General features: G+C 39.5%; 1 protein-coding gene across 6 annotated transcripts in view; it reads left to right on the top strand.

Annotated features, from left to right (window-relative positions):
• The window catches only part of SYT7 (synaptotagmin 7), a 294,001-nt gene that overhangs the window by 72,354 nt on the left and 207,215 nt on the right, over positions 1-14,432 (top strand). The window lies entirely within an intron of this gene.

Raw genomic sequence — 14,432 nt, 5'->3', positions numbered from 1 at the left:
TTGTGACTGGAATTTCAGTTATAAGTGGTACTCATAACTCGATTTGTACACAATTTTATGATTATTTTAACACAGTCATTAAGCAAATTACTTAATGACTGTATTAAAGTGGTTATTAACTATGGTCATTAAGCAAATCCATAGTTGCTAAGCGAATTTGCGGTCATAAATGCAAACCCATTTTTTTCCCAAATGGGCATTTATTTTACTGGAATTGGTGGGGGAGGGGAGATTGCTTTCATCATGTGACTGTAGGACACTGCTACCGGTCATTAATGAGGGAGGACCAAACTTTTTTTCAGCATTTGAATGGTCACTAAATGAATGCTCATAAAGAGGTAATAAGTTGAGGACTTAAAAACATTATGTTAAAGATAGCTTTGCTGGATAAAAGAAAATTGATGAGTACTTCTGGATGGAAGTTGCCAGCAATTGCCCATTATTTCTCTACAATACTACAGCAGACTTGCCTTGGTTGATTGATTGATTGATTGATTGATTATGTGCTATCTGGTCAGTGTCAACTCTTAGTCCTTCCTTCCTCCCCTCCCCCTTTTTTATGGCAACTACTGAAACAGGCATAGGAATGTTTTATGAGTTGACACCAGATGGATAGACCTTATCCAGGATGATCTGTCCCCAGCTTGGCTTTTCAGATCTTTTCACTACTGTGATTGAATCCATCCATCATGCTACTGGCGCCATCTTCTCCTCTTTCCTTCTATCTTTCCCATCATTGTAGACTTTTCAAGAGAGATTAATCTTCACTTAATATATCCAAAGTATGTTTATCATTTGAGCCTAATTGTTTGTGCCTTGAATGAAAACTCTGAATTGCTTTATTCTATGGTCCATTTGTTTGTTTTCTTGGGTGTACCTTCTCTTCTCAGCGAGTTTTCTCCAACACTGAAGTTCAAAAGCTCCAATATTCTTTCTAGCCTGCTTCTTCAAAGTCCAACGTTCACATCCATAGAGTGTCACTGGGAATACCATTGCCTGCAGAGTGCTGGTCTTTGAAAGTAAAGATACAGCATAGCATCTGAATATATTTTCCAAGCTTTCTATTGCTACCTACAAAGTAATAATTTATTGGACATGTTTATATTACTTAGTCTTAAAGGTAAAACTTGACTCTTTATGAGTACATAATGATAATTATCTATGCCAAGTCCTAGCCCATTACATACATTTATCAGTTAGCATAATACCTGTATTGTGTTGGGAATAGAAACAATGCAAAGGATTTCAGAAAAGTTGTAGCTGTCTACGTACCTTCTTTGTGGGAGCATAATAGAGAACAATTGTATTTTATTTTTTCATTTATTATTTTATTGCTTATTGTTGAATGTTAATGATTTGGCAATAGATTTTATTTGGCACAGATCCTATAAGACATACTTTTCTGTTTGTACAGGCTAAAATTTCCAGCTATAGCTGCTATTACCTACAAAAAGTCTGTTTCTCAGCTAGTGGCAAATTAATGAGTATTGTCTGGTTATTGGTGATGTCTCCATTACTTTTTCCAAAATGCACATCCTTCTCACTGCTTCATCCCTTTTCTCTGCCCAGGGGAAGGCTGCTCCCATTGCCCAGGAATGCTTGTGATATCTCTTGACATTTTGAAAAGCAGAGAAAGAAGTGTCCTTGAATTTTAATCTCTTCCTTGTTACAACAATTATAAAATTGTCCTTCACCTAGGTTCCATTGAGTCATGTGTGTTGCACTGGCATTCTCTTCATTTCTGTATCCCCATCAGTCATCCCTAAGGGTTTCATTGATAGGACCATTATTCAGTGCATCCAGTGGTCAAAAAGTAATGAAGATGGAGTGAAGTTTCTGTCTTTCAATCATTCTTACTTCAAGAGTCCTTTTTTAAAACCAGTTCCCAATAAACATGCTGCTGTTCCTAGGCTTTTAGATTCAGCATAGGATTCTGAATATTAATGGCATATCTGCACTGTACTCTTAAGCATTTCCTAACTTGAGCTTATGCTGATTTGATTAAAATGGCTTTAAGAAAATCTTACTTGGACTGCAACAGGTTGGAAGATAATCAATTTGAACAGCATCTTCTCATTGCCAATTTCACTGCAGCTGTGCCCTCTCATTTTTGTTCCAGAAATTGCCAAATTCCTGAGTGTAAGTCTCACTGGATATACATACCTTTATATGTTTATGTGCACGCATATGTGTATACACATACACTCACACACACACACACAAAACATTAAACCACATTTATATATACAAAACAAAAGCATAAAATGAATGTACATGCCGGCACAACTGCTAACGTTCAATAAAAATCCTTTCATGATGTCCTGTTGATCTTTCAGATTTTGTATAGTTATCTTCCCCCACCACTCAAAAAATAATAATACTGTAATAGCACAAGTCCACTAAGGTGCTGTTTCATTATTTCTCCATTAATTTGAGTGAAGAGGGTTTGAGAGCTGAGGGAGAAACTCTTTTTTCTTTGTGACTCAAAGATAATGAAACAGTGCACTGCTGGATTTATTTTTAAAAATATAGGAAAAAATAGCTAATTCAGAGAAAGAAAAATAGGAATTAAAAAGAATATTCTGTTGGGTTTCAAAGTCAACAGCTTGGCCTTTACAAGGCAAGTGTTGTACAGTAACTATTACTCTATTATTGTATTCCTGATAAAGAATAGTACACACTGCAGACCATCATAACCATACAATCCTGCCTCTATCTAATAGCCAGTGATCTGATGGATTAGCCTGCAATGAAATTAATAAGGTACCAAACTGAATAGTATTATTCAAGGCAATATTAGGGAGAAATGAGTAGAAGTGCGAAAGGAGTAGACATAGTCCCCACTTAAGGACGACAATTGGGACCAGCAACTGTCCCTAAGTCATTAAGGGAAATGTCACATGACTGAGCCAGACTTACTACATCCATTCTACTGTAGTCGTTAAGCAAAATACCATGTAACCACAACTTACAATTTACTGACAGCTTTCCCATTGGCTTTGCTTATCAGGAGCCAGCTGTGATGCTCGCAAATGGAAATCACATGGCTGTGTGATTCTGTAATGGTTACAAGTTTGAGAAACAGTCATAAACCTGGTTTTCAGTGCCAATGTAACTTTGAACAGTTGCTGAATGAGGCAGTCGGTAAGCAAAGACCATCTATATATTAAAACGCTATCAGAAAAGTGCTCTCAGAAGAGACTGATCAAGCGGAGTGAATATGCAGCAATGTTCAAAAATGGTTGCTAGACTGTTCTGACAACGGGACAATTGGCAGTGCAAATACGCTGTATTGATTAATTAATCATGTGTCATTCAACAAAGTAGGCAAAGGCAATTCAGTTCAGCGTTCAGGCACAAATATTGCCACCTAAGTTATGTGTGTTGCTCTGTATGTGTCACAAACATTATGAGTGATGGGGCAGATTGTGCAGTACAGTACATGACAAATAAAGGATTACATTTCTCTTCTCCACCTGACATCTTCTCTTCCACCATTTACTCTAGTGGTCAGACTTAATTTCTTTATTAGGGAAGCAAAAATATGAAGTGGATCTATATATAGCCTTGGGTGATAATGATGGTGATAAAAATTAAGATGGTGGTCGCCATTTTTTTAAAATAAATGTCACACATGCAAATTACTAACAGACAAGGCTTCAGTTGCACAGCCACATCCATCATTTTATCTTATGTTTTTTTTATGCCTGCCACCCACCCCATCCACAGTGATCTCTGGCCTTAGGCCAGCGGTTCCCCAACCTTTCTGGCATCAGGGACAGGTTTCATGGAATACAGTTTTTCCACGGACTGTGGGGCAGGGAACAGTCTTGTATGCAACCTAAATATGTGCAGTTGAAGCTTTGCTCACTCGCCCATCGCTTGTGCAGCTCGGTTTCTAATAGGCCACAGACTGACACTGATCCATGGCCTGGGAGTTGGGGACTCCTGCCTTAGGCTATTGTTAATGATACTCAGTTTTCTTTGAAGGAGAGTAATGTTTATTTTGGGTTATATGCCATGCACTTCTGCTATAAGAGGTAGGGAAGAAAGTACAAAGGATGTTTTAAGATTTCTGCCACATTAATCCTGCATGCCAGTCTCAACATTTTTCAGAGTGACTTTTTCCAGCTTCCTTGTGCTTATGCCGCAGTTATTACTCTCACCTGGTTAGATGTAGCATGTAATTGGACTAGCCTAACAAATATTAGGATGGCTAGTTGACCATTGATCTCACCAACAACCAGGCTTTGTGAAACCCTGAATGACTTCTTAAATATTATTTTCAACAAAACTAAGAAATGAAGACCATGACTTGTGGGGCTTTCCAGCCTGGTAAATGTGCCCATTCTGTTCTCTGTTATGGATTCCTTTAAAATTTCCTGCTGCTCTGAAAACACCAGCTTCATCAGACCATGGGAGGTAATATCAATAAAGTCTTCCAGGGGGGAGGGGGGGGAGAACATTTTTAAAATTATAAAGCCGGCTCAGCATGATAAGAAGTGTAGGAGCCTTTTGGATTGTAATGAGAGAAGAAATGAATCGGAGTTGTGTCTCAGAATGGGAGTGGGGTCACTGGGAAAAAGGCATTGTAAATATTTGTTGCAAGTGCCCTCTTTCCTGGAACTCTCATACGCAGGACCAGCCTTTCACAGCCCAGTAAGTGCACTGGGATGGCTGTTTTTAACACAGGAATTTCAGGTAGTCCTCAACCTATGACCATAACTGAGCCCAAAATTTCTGCTGCTAAGTGAGACAGTTGTTAAGTGAGTGTTGTCCCATTTTACAATTTTTCTTGCCACAGTTGTGAAGTGAATTGCTGCAGTTGTTAAATTACAGGGGCCCAGAGATGGTGTATTCAGCAGGTTCTGACCAGTTCTGGAGAACCGGTAGCGGAAATATTGAGTAGTTCGGACAACCAGTAAATATCACCTTTGACTGGAGATTTTACAGTATCCTTCCCCTGCCACGCCCACCAAGCCACGCCCACAGAACTGGAAGTAAAAAAATTTGAATCCCACCATTGAACAGGGCTGTTAATGTCTTTCCCATTGACTTTCCTTATCAAAAGACTATAAAGGGACACTGCAACCATCATAAATATGAATCAGTTGCCCAGCATCCAAATTTTGATCACATGACCATGGGGATGCTGCAATGGTCGTAAATGTGACAATTTGGTCATAAGTCACTATTTTCAGTGATGTTGTAACTTCGAATGGTCACTAAGTCAACAGTTGTAAGTTGAGGACTACCTGTACCAGACCAGGCTCCTTGTCTACCTTATCCAGTATTGTCTGTCTACTGCTCTTTTACAAGGACTTGGATTACATCGCGGGGATCAAAACTCATGTCACATTGTTGGCATGTGATGTATCGTGACTTCCCCCTCCCTTCACTAAAATGGGGGTGGGCGTGCCCACTGCATGATGCACCCAGCCCGCAGGCCATGAGTTTGACACCCCTGGGCTACATGGTTCTTTCAATTGGAAATGCCTGAGATCTTCCACAGTGAAAGAGATGCTCTACCTCTTGGTTGTAATCCTTTCCCAGTATGATTAGTATCTGGGAAGAGGGGGTATGTTGAGTGCTGTCGTTGCTGAGGATCTGCTTTTATTCACAGAGGGCTTTTGTTTAAAAATAATATCAGTGAAATAGAACATCAAGAGATCTTTCCCACCTCTTTCCCTCAAACACACTGTGCTCTGGGGTCGTTTAGATTCAGCTCAGGCTTCTGAGCGTTAAAGGCTGAATTAATCATGTGCACTGCAAACTTGCACACGATTATTTCAAGAACATTTTGCTGCATCTAATGGAACATATTTCCAGGTTTAATTTTAAGAGGCTAGCATTCATGGCTGTAGCGATGAGATTAATTCTGTATATGCATGTGTGTGTGTGTGTGTGTGTGTATGTGTGTGTGCATACATGTACAGATGCTTGAAAATCTCAATTAACATGACACTTGTCAGAATTTCATATCTACAAGGCTGGGTCTGTTTCAGATCTTGTTAGAAACCGTGATGGTTAAATATTCTGGGAACTGCAGAGACAGCACCTCTGGCATCTTCTGCATCAGGTTGAGAAAGATTATTGTGCCATTTGGATTGAGGTCTTCTTGAATACTGACTGGGTAACATGCCATATAAAATGACAGACTGGTTGGTCTGTGGGGTGGATCTAGCTGGGCTCTTCTCAATATTGAGAAATCAATTACTAATCTTTTCTTAGAAATCTGTGAAGAGTGTTTATTGTTCCATGTAGTTTAGTGTGTTAATTTATTTACATAGGCATTTGAAATAGTGTGGAATAATGCTTTACAATGTTTTGCTTCATTTTGTTTGCTGTATATACATACTGTTCTTGTGTTATTTATATGACTTGTTTTTCATTCAGCAACAGACTTAAAGCAAAACTTGTTATTCTGCTGCTGCTGGGTCACTTGTATTATAAAATACTGTATAATCATGTGACTTTCTACACAGTAGCATGTATGTACAAAAACCATTGTTACTCTTATTGCTTTCATCAACTTAATTAATACATGAGTGGTAGTCAAACAGAAATATTTGGAGTTTATAAAAAGATTTCTGTACTGCTTTGTGTCTCTTATTCTGATTCCTATAAGCACCTTTGAGGGTTTTTTTTCCTACTGGTGTGATATATACATAACAAGAATAATGTGAGCTGGTGACTGAAATGACAACAGAATGCTGATTAGCTATGAGAATTGTCCTAGTTATGCTTTGCAGCTGATATGGAGAGAATTCCTTCCATTTGTATACTTTGTGTTTGTGAATAGCGCCTCCCTTCCGATCAATAAGCTGAAGGACCTGCTTTTGCCTTCAGGGGGTTAACAGCGGCTGCCAAATAATTCACATAGTAGCTTGAACACTTGAATGTATTACTGTAGCCTGGTGGGTTTCTCTATGGAAAAGTGGCACACTGAGCCTTTCTTTTTTATCAGCCTTAATCAGCTTGTTACAAGGAACTAACAGCCATAGTTGAATATCTTTGACTTGCAAATAAGACAGCAGGTTATTTATTTATTTTTCTTACAGTGCTTTTATAGATTTAGATGATGCTATGCTTAAGCTTTTAAATGCAATTAAAAGATAATACTCAATCCAGAATCTCTCCTCTCTTCCTTCCTCCAAATGAATAATATGGACTTGCTGTGAAAGAGGCATCTTTATTCACACAAATTTTGTATATTGGTATCAAGCTTCAGAACATCTGCAAAGTATGTGTGAGTCTGTAAAGCCTTAATATTCATTGTGAACACTGGTCCAATAAAATATAATGTCTGCACTGTATTTCTCATTCTGCGGGCCCATAAGCAACAGCTGTATGTATAGAGTATGAGTTACAATCCAAATTATTAGATTTTGCAAATAGAGATGAGACTTAAAACAGATTCTGAACTAATAAAAATCAGCACTGAGTTGGATTGATTGTCCTTGAGGCTTATTCATGAATCATAGATGGGTTCTATATAGTTCTCCCACCTGTGTCTTTATTCAGGTTGCTTTCATGTAGAAAAACGTAGCGTATGAATCTGGTTTCAGAACTGTACTTGCAATTCTCCAGTGTCATATCTCGAAATAATATGTGCCATTTTTTCCCCAAGCACACCACTTTTGAAACAAACCTGGCTAAATATGCAAGCTATTTAATTCAATTTTTTAGAACCATTGTGTTGTTGAATCTCTGGAAAAAATTGAATGCACTATATAATTTTTTGTAATATAGCATAAAACTTACCAAGTAGCATTCTAATAAATTGCTGGCCTCTTCTCCTGTGCCAGTAATTGAACAACCAACCATTTTGTGAGAGTTTCTACAATACAAATAATTGCAAATATTCCAGTCAATTCCCCAAATTTGTGTATTCTTGTTCTGTTATTAAAATGTCCTATGTGTTCTTGAATGGAAGATGAGATTAGATATTTTTTCTAAAAATAAATATTCTGCACCCCTGGGACAGGCAATTTTTAAAACACTTTTTTTTTAAAGAAAAGATTGACTATACTTATATTCCTTTCTCATTGAAAGCTTGTGTCTCTGTCCTCTGTGTATTGATCCAATGCCTTTTTGAAATCTTAGACTACCAAATAGGATAGCACAGAATGGGAGGCATTCTGGATGTAAAAAAAAAATAAAAAATGAAACACTCATTTGGAAAGAGTTATCTTTTGAACACTTGAGTGTGTTTTTAAAAAATCAGAGCAAGCATTTTTCCATAATTCTACCTTGAAGCAATTCTGCATCATATACCAAGCTCTGACAAATTTTGTTCCATGAGTAACATATTAATAAGCAGTTGCATTGCAAACATGCTCAAGATACTTCGTTTTTACAGAGAGGAACCCAATTAGATTCTCATGTGCTGGGTCATTATTGGGTAGGGACTCTATTATTTTTCCCCTGAAAGGAATTATCTACAGTTTGGCTAGATACAACAGTATACTGTGGTTGCATTTCATCAACAAACAATATTCCTTTTAGAGCAGGGGTCTCCAACCTTGGCCGCTTTAAGACTTGTGGACTTCAGTTCCCAGAATTCCTTAGCCAGCAAGCTGGCTGAGGAATTCTGGGAACTGAAGTCCACAAGTCTTAAAGTGGCCAAGGTTGGAGACCCCTGTTTTAGAGTACCTGTTTTAAGATCAAAGCCACACCCATTGGAATATCACAGATTAAATAGAAGAGTTCAAATGAGATCCAAAGAGTTGTTTATTTATATGTGTATTTGTGATTTACCTATTCAGAATTACCTTCAAAGAACTATCTTCTTAAGAACATTAGTTGGATCTTGCATATATAAAACACTAGCTTGATACCCGTGCTTCACTACGAAACTATGTGGTCGGGCTTAGTTTTTTGGGAGGAAAATAAGGTGGGGGGGAATCTGCTTTTGCCTACCAGCATCCATTGGTATTCATCTGGCTACAGTCCTGTCAATGTGTGAGAGAAATGAGGACTGTTTGGAAACTGAAATAGTATTTGCTGTGTGAGCAAAAAGGAGACAGCAAGGAGCCTTAGCTCAACTGTTTTATACTAAAGCTGCTTGGTGCTGTGAAACTGAAGCTCCTCTCCTCTGCTTGTGTTTTGCATTTGGAATAGATTTCTTTTCAGGTGGGGAGGGGAAGTAGAACTCCTTAGCATCAGAGCGTGTTAATAATAATATATGAAATACTAATGCTGTGATGGTCATTTCTTAAAATCCTTTCTTAGTGAGCACCTAGAAGCCAAGAGGAACATGCCAAATTTCAAGTTGGTAGGCTTTACAATTCTGGAGATTTTGTCATGACGCATGAGTGGTATATCATGTGTGTGTGTGTGTGTGTGTGTGTGTATCTACATTTGGAGCAGGAAGATCTGCTTGTAAGCTTCAACGTGGTTTCACTATTCACTCAAGTCCCGATAAAAGAGACCCTGGAAATCATCAAAAATAAATACCAACCAGCTAAACACCTCATGGAACTAACAGAACACTGCTTAACCAACACATATTTCATATACAAAGGACAAAGATACAAACAAATTGAAGGAGCCCCTATGGGATCACCACTGTCACCTGTCATTGCAAACCTGTTCATGGAAGAATTAGAATCCAGAGCCCTGGCCAATGCCATCCACAAACCCAAACTATGGTTAAGATACATCGACACATTCGTGATTTGGTCCCATGCAAAAGAAAACCTAAACAACTTCCTAACGCACCTAAACAGCACACACCCCAAAATCAAGTTCACCATGGAAACGGAAACAAACAAACAACTACCATTCCTAGATGTACTAATCTACAAAAAAAAACAGATGGCACACTAGGACACACCATATACCAGAAGAAAACACACACCAACCGCTACCTCAACGCCCAATCCCACCACCACCCAGCACAGATAAACTCCGTGGCTAAAACACTAATTACTAGAACCAAACGCCTGGCAGACAAGACACACATTAAGACTGAACTATGCACCCTGACCAAAGTACTGACAGCCAACGGCTTCCACAAAAGCAAAATCACCGGCTTGATCCACAAAAACACACTGAGACATAATAGAGACCCAGAAGATGAACAGACCTATGGAACAGCTGTCCTGCCCTACATAAGAGGCACTACAGACAAAATTAGTAAGATACTACACAGACACCACATCAAGACTGCCTTCAAAACAGACAGAAAAATAGCAGCCATCCTCAGAAACCCCAAAGATAAAATTGACCTGGAAAACCAAGGCATATACGAAGTCCCCTGTGCATCATGCCCGGCCACATACATTGGACAGACCAATAGAAGAATAAGTACCCGCCTGGATGAACACAAAAATGCAGTCAAAAAACTGGAACACACTTCCTCACTAGTCCAACACATGGAAGCCACAGGTCATAGCATCAACTTCAATGGCACCAAAACCCTAGCCACTATAGAAAACCCCAGCCACAGAATCATCAGAGAAGCCATAGAGATTGAAAAAAAACCAGAAAGCCTGAACAGAAGAGATGATTCCACCAGACTGTCAATCATTTGGAAGCCTGCATTCACAAACAAAAAAATCTCCACACCACAAGCCAGGCAAACACCTGGGCACAAACAGATCCCCCCTGATAGCTCCAGCTCAAACACACCCCAACCAGGCACCCAGATGAAACCTAGCTTCCTAACTAATGATAGCCGTCCATTCACCCGGAGCCAAGCTGCACTAAAGGCCTCCAATAAAGTAACACAATGTTGCCAGCCAATCAAGATACAAAAAGAGCCAAAAAACAGACAGAAGATATTAGAGACACCAATCAAGCAGAACACAGCAAACTCTAAGACCAATAAACACAGACCAAGACTCTCAACCAATCAGGATGAAGAAAAAAACATTCTGGCACAGCAATAGGCTGCCCCAAATTCAAATCTGAAACCACTGTAAAAGCCTGACTCACAGATGAACACTATACAGAAGCCTGATGATGGCAGATGAGATTCTGCCGAAACGTCGCTACAACTTTAAAAGCACAACTACTATGACGTGGGAAAATACCTGAACAAAGCTGATATAGTAGTGGTGCTTTTAAAGTTGTAGCAACGTTTCAGCAGAATCTCATCTGCCATCATCAGGCTTTTGTATTGTTGTCTGTGAGTTAGACTTTACAGTGGTTTCAGATTTAATGGGCAGCCTATTGCTGTGCCAGAATTTTTCTTCATCCTGATTGGTTGAGAGTCTTGGTCCAATCAGGATGAAGAAAAAACCATTCTGGCACAGCAATAGGCTGCCCCAAATTTAAATCTGAAACCACTGTAAAAGTCTAACTCACAGACGAACACAATACAAAAGCCTGATGATGGCCAACTTCCCTTCCTGGACATCCACCCTGCATAGGTCAACTCCGTAGCCAAGACCCTCATCTTCAGAACCAAATGCCTAGCTGACAAAGACCACCTGAGAACAGAATTACACACCCTCACTGACATATTAATTTCCAACAGATTCTAAAGAAACAAATTTACCAACCTAATCCTAAGGGAGACACCCCCAGAAACCGAGACACAGAACAGGAGAATGGTATCGCCCTCCTCCCCTACATCAGAGGCACCATAGGTAAAATCAGCAAAATTCTCCACAGGCACAATATCAGGACAGCCTTCGGCACTGACCAAAAAATAGCCAACATCCTAAGAAACCCCAAAGACAAGATCCAGCTAGAAAACCAAGGAGTTTATGAAATACCATGCAACAGTTGCCCAGCCACATACATTGGACAAACCAACAGGAGAATAAATGCACGCATCGCAGAACACAAGAACACAGTCAGAAAAGAAGAAAATACTTCTTCTCTTTTCCAGCACCTTAAAGCCACAGAACATGAAATTAATTTTGAGGGAACCAAATTAATCTCCACTACTGAACACTTCAACAAGAGAATAATCAGGGAAGCCATCGAAATAGAGAAACACCCCCATAACATGAATAAAAGGGATGATACCTTCTGCCTACCAGACATCTGGAAACTAGCCCTTATCAACAAATGAGTCCCAACCATGAAACCCAACACCAGACCCAAAACCACACATGATGCCACCGCCAATCTCCCTCACCAGACTCAAACCCAAACCCACCCCATAGACGAAAGGCAACCACTGTCCAGAAACCAGACCACGGCTGCATCACCAGCTGCCACACACCCCAACCCCCAAACCAAGCAAACTGACACACGCCATGAACACATAGCCAGGCCTCAAACTCGGAGCCAAACCAAAACCCGGAACGTCATATCATAGCCACCTGCTCAGGACATCACATCACAGAACTCAGGTGGTTACACCACAAAACCTCAGGATGTCACAACATAGCCAATGACCCAGGAGATTACAGCACAAGACCCGGTATGTCACAAAAATAGAACTCAGAAGGTCAGCACACAGCCCATGACCCAGGTCATTACAACCCAGGAGATTACAGCACAAGACCCAGGATGTCAAAACAATAGAACTCAGAAGGTCATCACACAGCCCATTACTCAGGTCGTTACAACACAGGAGGGGGATAGACACACAGCCAATACCTCAGCCACACATGTTCTTACAAAAAAGCCAGCCAATCTGCAAACATCAATTCCATCAACCAATCAAGAACTGACAACACAGCCAACCTCCCCACCAGTATATATAGGGAGACGGCAGCTCTGATCACACTTTGCTCGCACAAGCACGAAACCCCAGCCACGGAATTATCAGAGAAGCCATAGAGATTGAAAAAAGACCTGAAAGCATGAATAGAAGAGATGATTCCACCAGACTTTCAATCATTTGGAATCCTGCACTCACAAACAAAAAAATCTCCACACCACTAGCCAGGCAAACACCTGGGCAGAAACAGATCCCCCCTGATACTTCCAGCTCAAACACACCCCAACCAGGCACCCAGATGAAACCTAGCTTCCTAACAAATGATAGCTGTCCATTTTCTTGGAGCCAAGCTGCACTAAAAGCCTCCAATACAGGAACACAATGTTGCCAGCCAATCAAGACACAAAAAAAGCCACAAAACAGACAGAAGATATTAGAAACACCAATCAAGCAGAACACAGCAAACTCCAAGACCAATAAACACAGACCAAGACTCCCAACCAATCCTGATTGGTTGGGAGTCTTGGTCTGTGTTTATTGGTCTTGGAGTTTGCTGTGTTCTGCTTGATTGGTGTTTCTAATATTTTCTGTCTGTTTTTTTGGCTCTTTTTTTTATCTTGATTGGCTGGCAACATTGTGTTACTTTATTGGAGGCCTTTAGTGCAGCTTGCTCGGGTAAATGGACGGCTATCATTAGTTAGGAAGCTAGGTTTCATGTGTGTGTGTGTGTGTGTGTGTGTGTGTGTGTGTGTGTGTGTGTGTAATTCATATCTAAAATAACAAACACTTTTCAGGGTTATTGCATTTCCTAGAGAAAAGGCTTTGGTTGCATTTGAAATAGCCTAAGATGAAAAATCAAATCAATACTGTATTGCATATTTTGCAGGAGATTACAGCAAGAGCGATCAGATTTATTAATTTATTAAGCACACAATACTCAAAATAGTTTTTCTTCAGTGAAAATAAACTGGAAATTTATTACATATCATCAACTGCCAAGCACACAAATTATTGAATCAAATAACGATGAAGCTAATAACTTGTTGAGGTTTTGACACACACACACCCAAGAATGCCCCAAAGTTTCCAAAATCACCAAATCTTAGAAGATATAGGACAGAATTGTCCATTTATTTTTGGCACTTTCAGCCTGTCCATCTAAGCACTTTTTGAAGAAATAATACATAATTAGTAATGGTAGTAACTGGCTTCATTTCTTCAGTTTACTGGCATAAATGAGAAATAGGCAGATTCAGATTCCTTGAAAGCCACTTCTCCCTCCCCTTATCAGAGATTATGGAACTTACATATAATTTCTAAATATATTGCCTTTACATGATACACTGATCTGTTCAGTATAATGGGTTCATAGCTGAACTGTCTTGACTATAAAATTAGCAGTTCTGTTCACAATGTATATATTAGACCCCAATAGGGAATAGGACTATCTGTGATCCAGGTTCCAGTGGGCTGGTCTTTCAAGTAGGGATATTAAATATCTAAGATGGGCATCAAGATGACAATCGAACAAAACATGAGCAATATCTTCATTGACTAGGGCATCCACATGTACACATACTCTCATAGTATGACAAGTGATGAAAGCGCCCGTATTTAGCCATTGTACCCAACAACTCAAATCTTGCTCTAGAATAGACCTTTCTTAAGAATTGCATCAAATTCATTGAGGGCTATTTTTTGAATTTGAAAATTATTTTGTTCTTAGTCATCCAATTTAAATCTCTTTTCTTTTCAGAATAGCTCCACATCTGCTTGGGTACTGATATCTAGGACTCTCTGTTTAAAA

Source organism: Notechis scutatus, chromosome 1 (assembly GCF_049901735.1).
Source record: "Notechis scutatus isolate UNSWTSFEM ecotype Mainland chromosome 1, rNotScu1.2, whole genome shotgun sequence".
Taxonomy (NCBI): domain Eukaryota; kingdom Metazoa; phylum Chordata; class Lepidosauria; order Squamata; family Elapidae; genus Notechis; species Notechis scutatus.
Note: the sequence above shows the minus strand (reverse complement) of the source record. Positions and strands in the feature narration are given on the sequence as shown.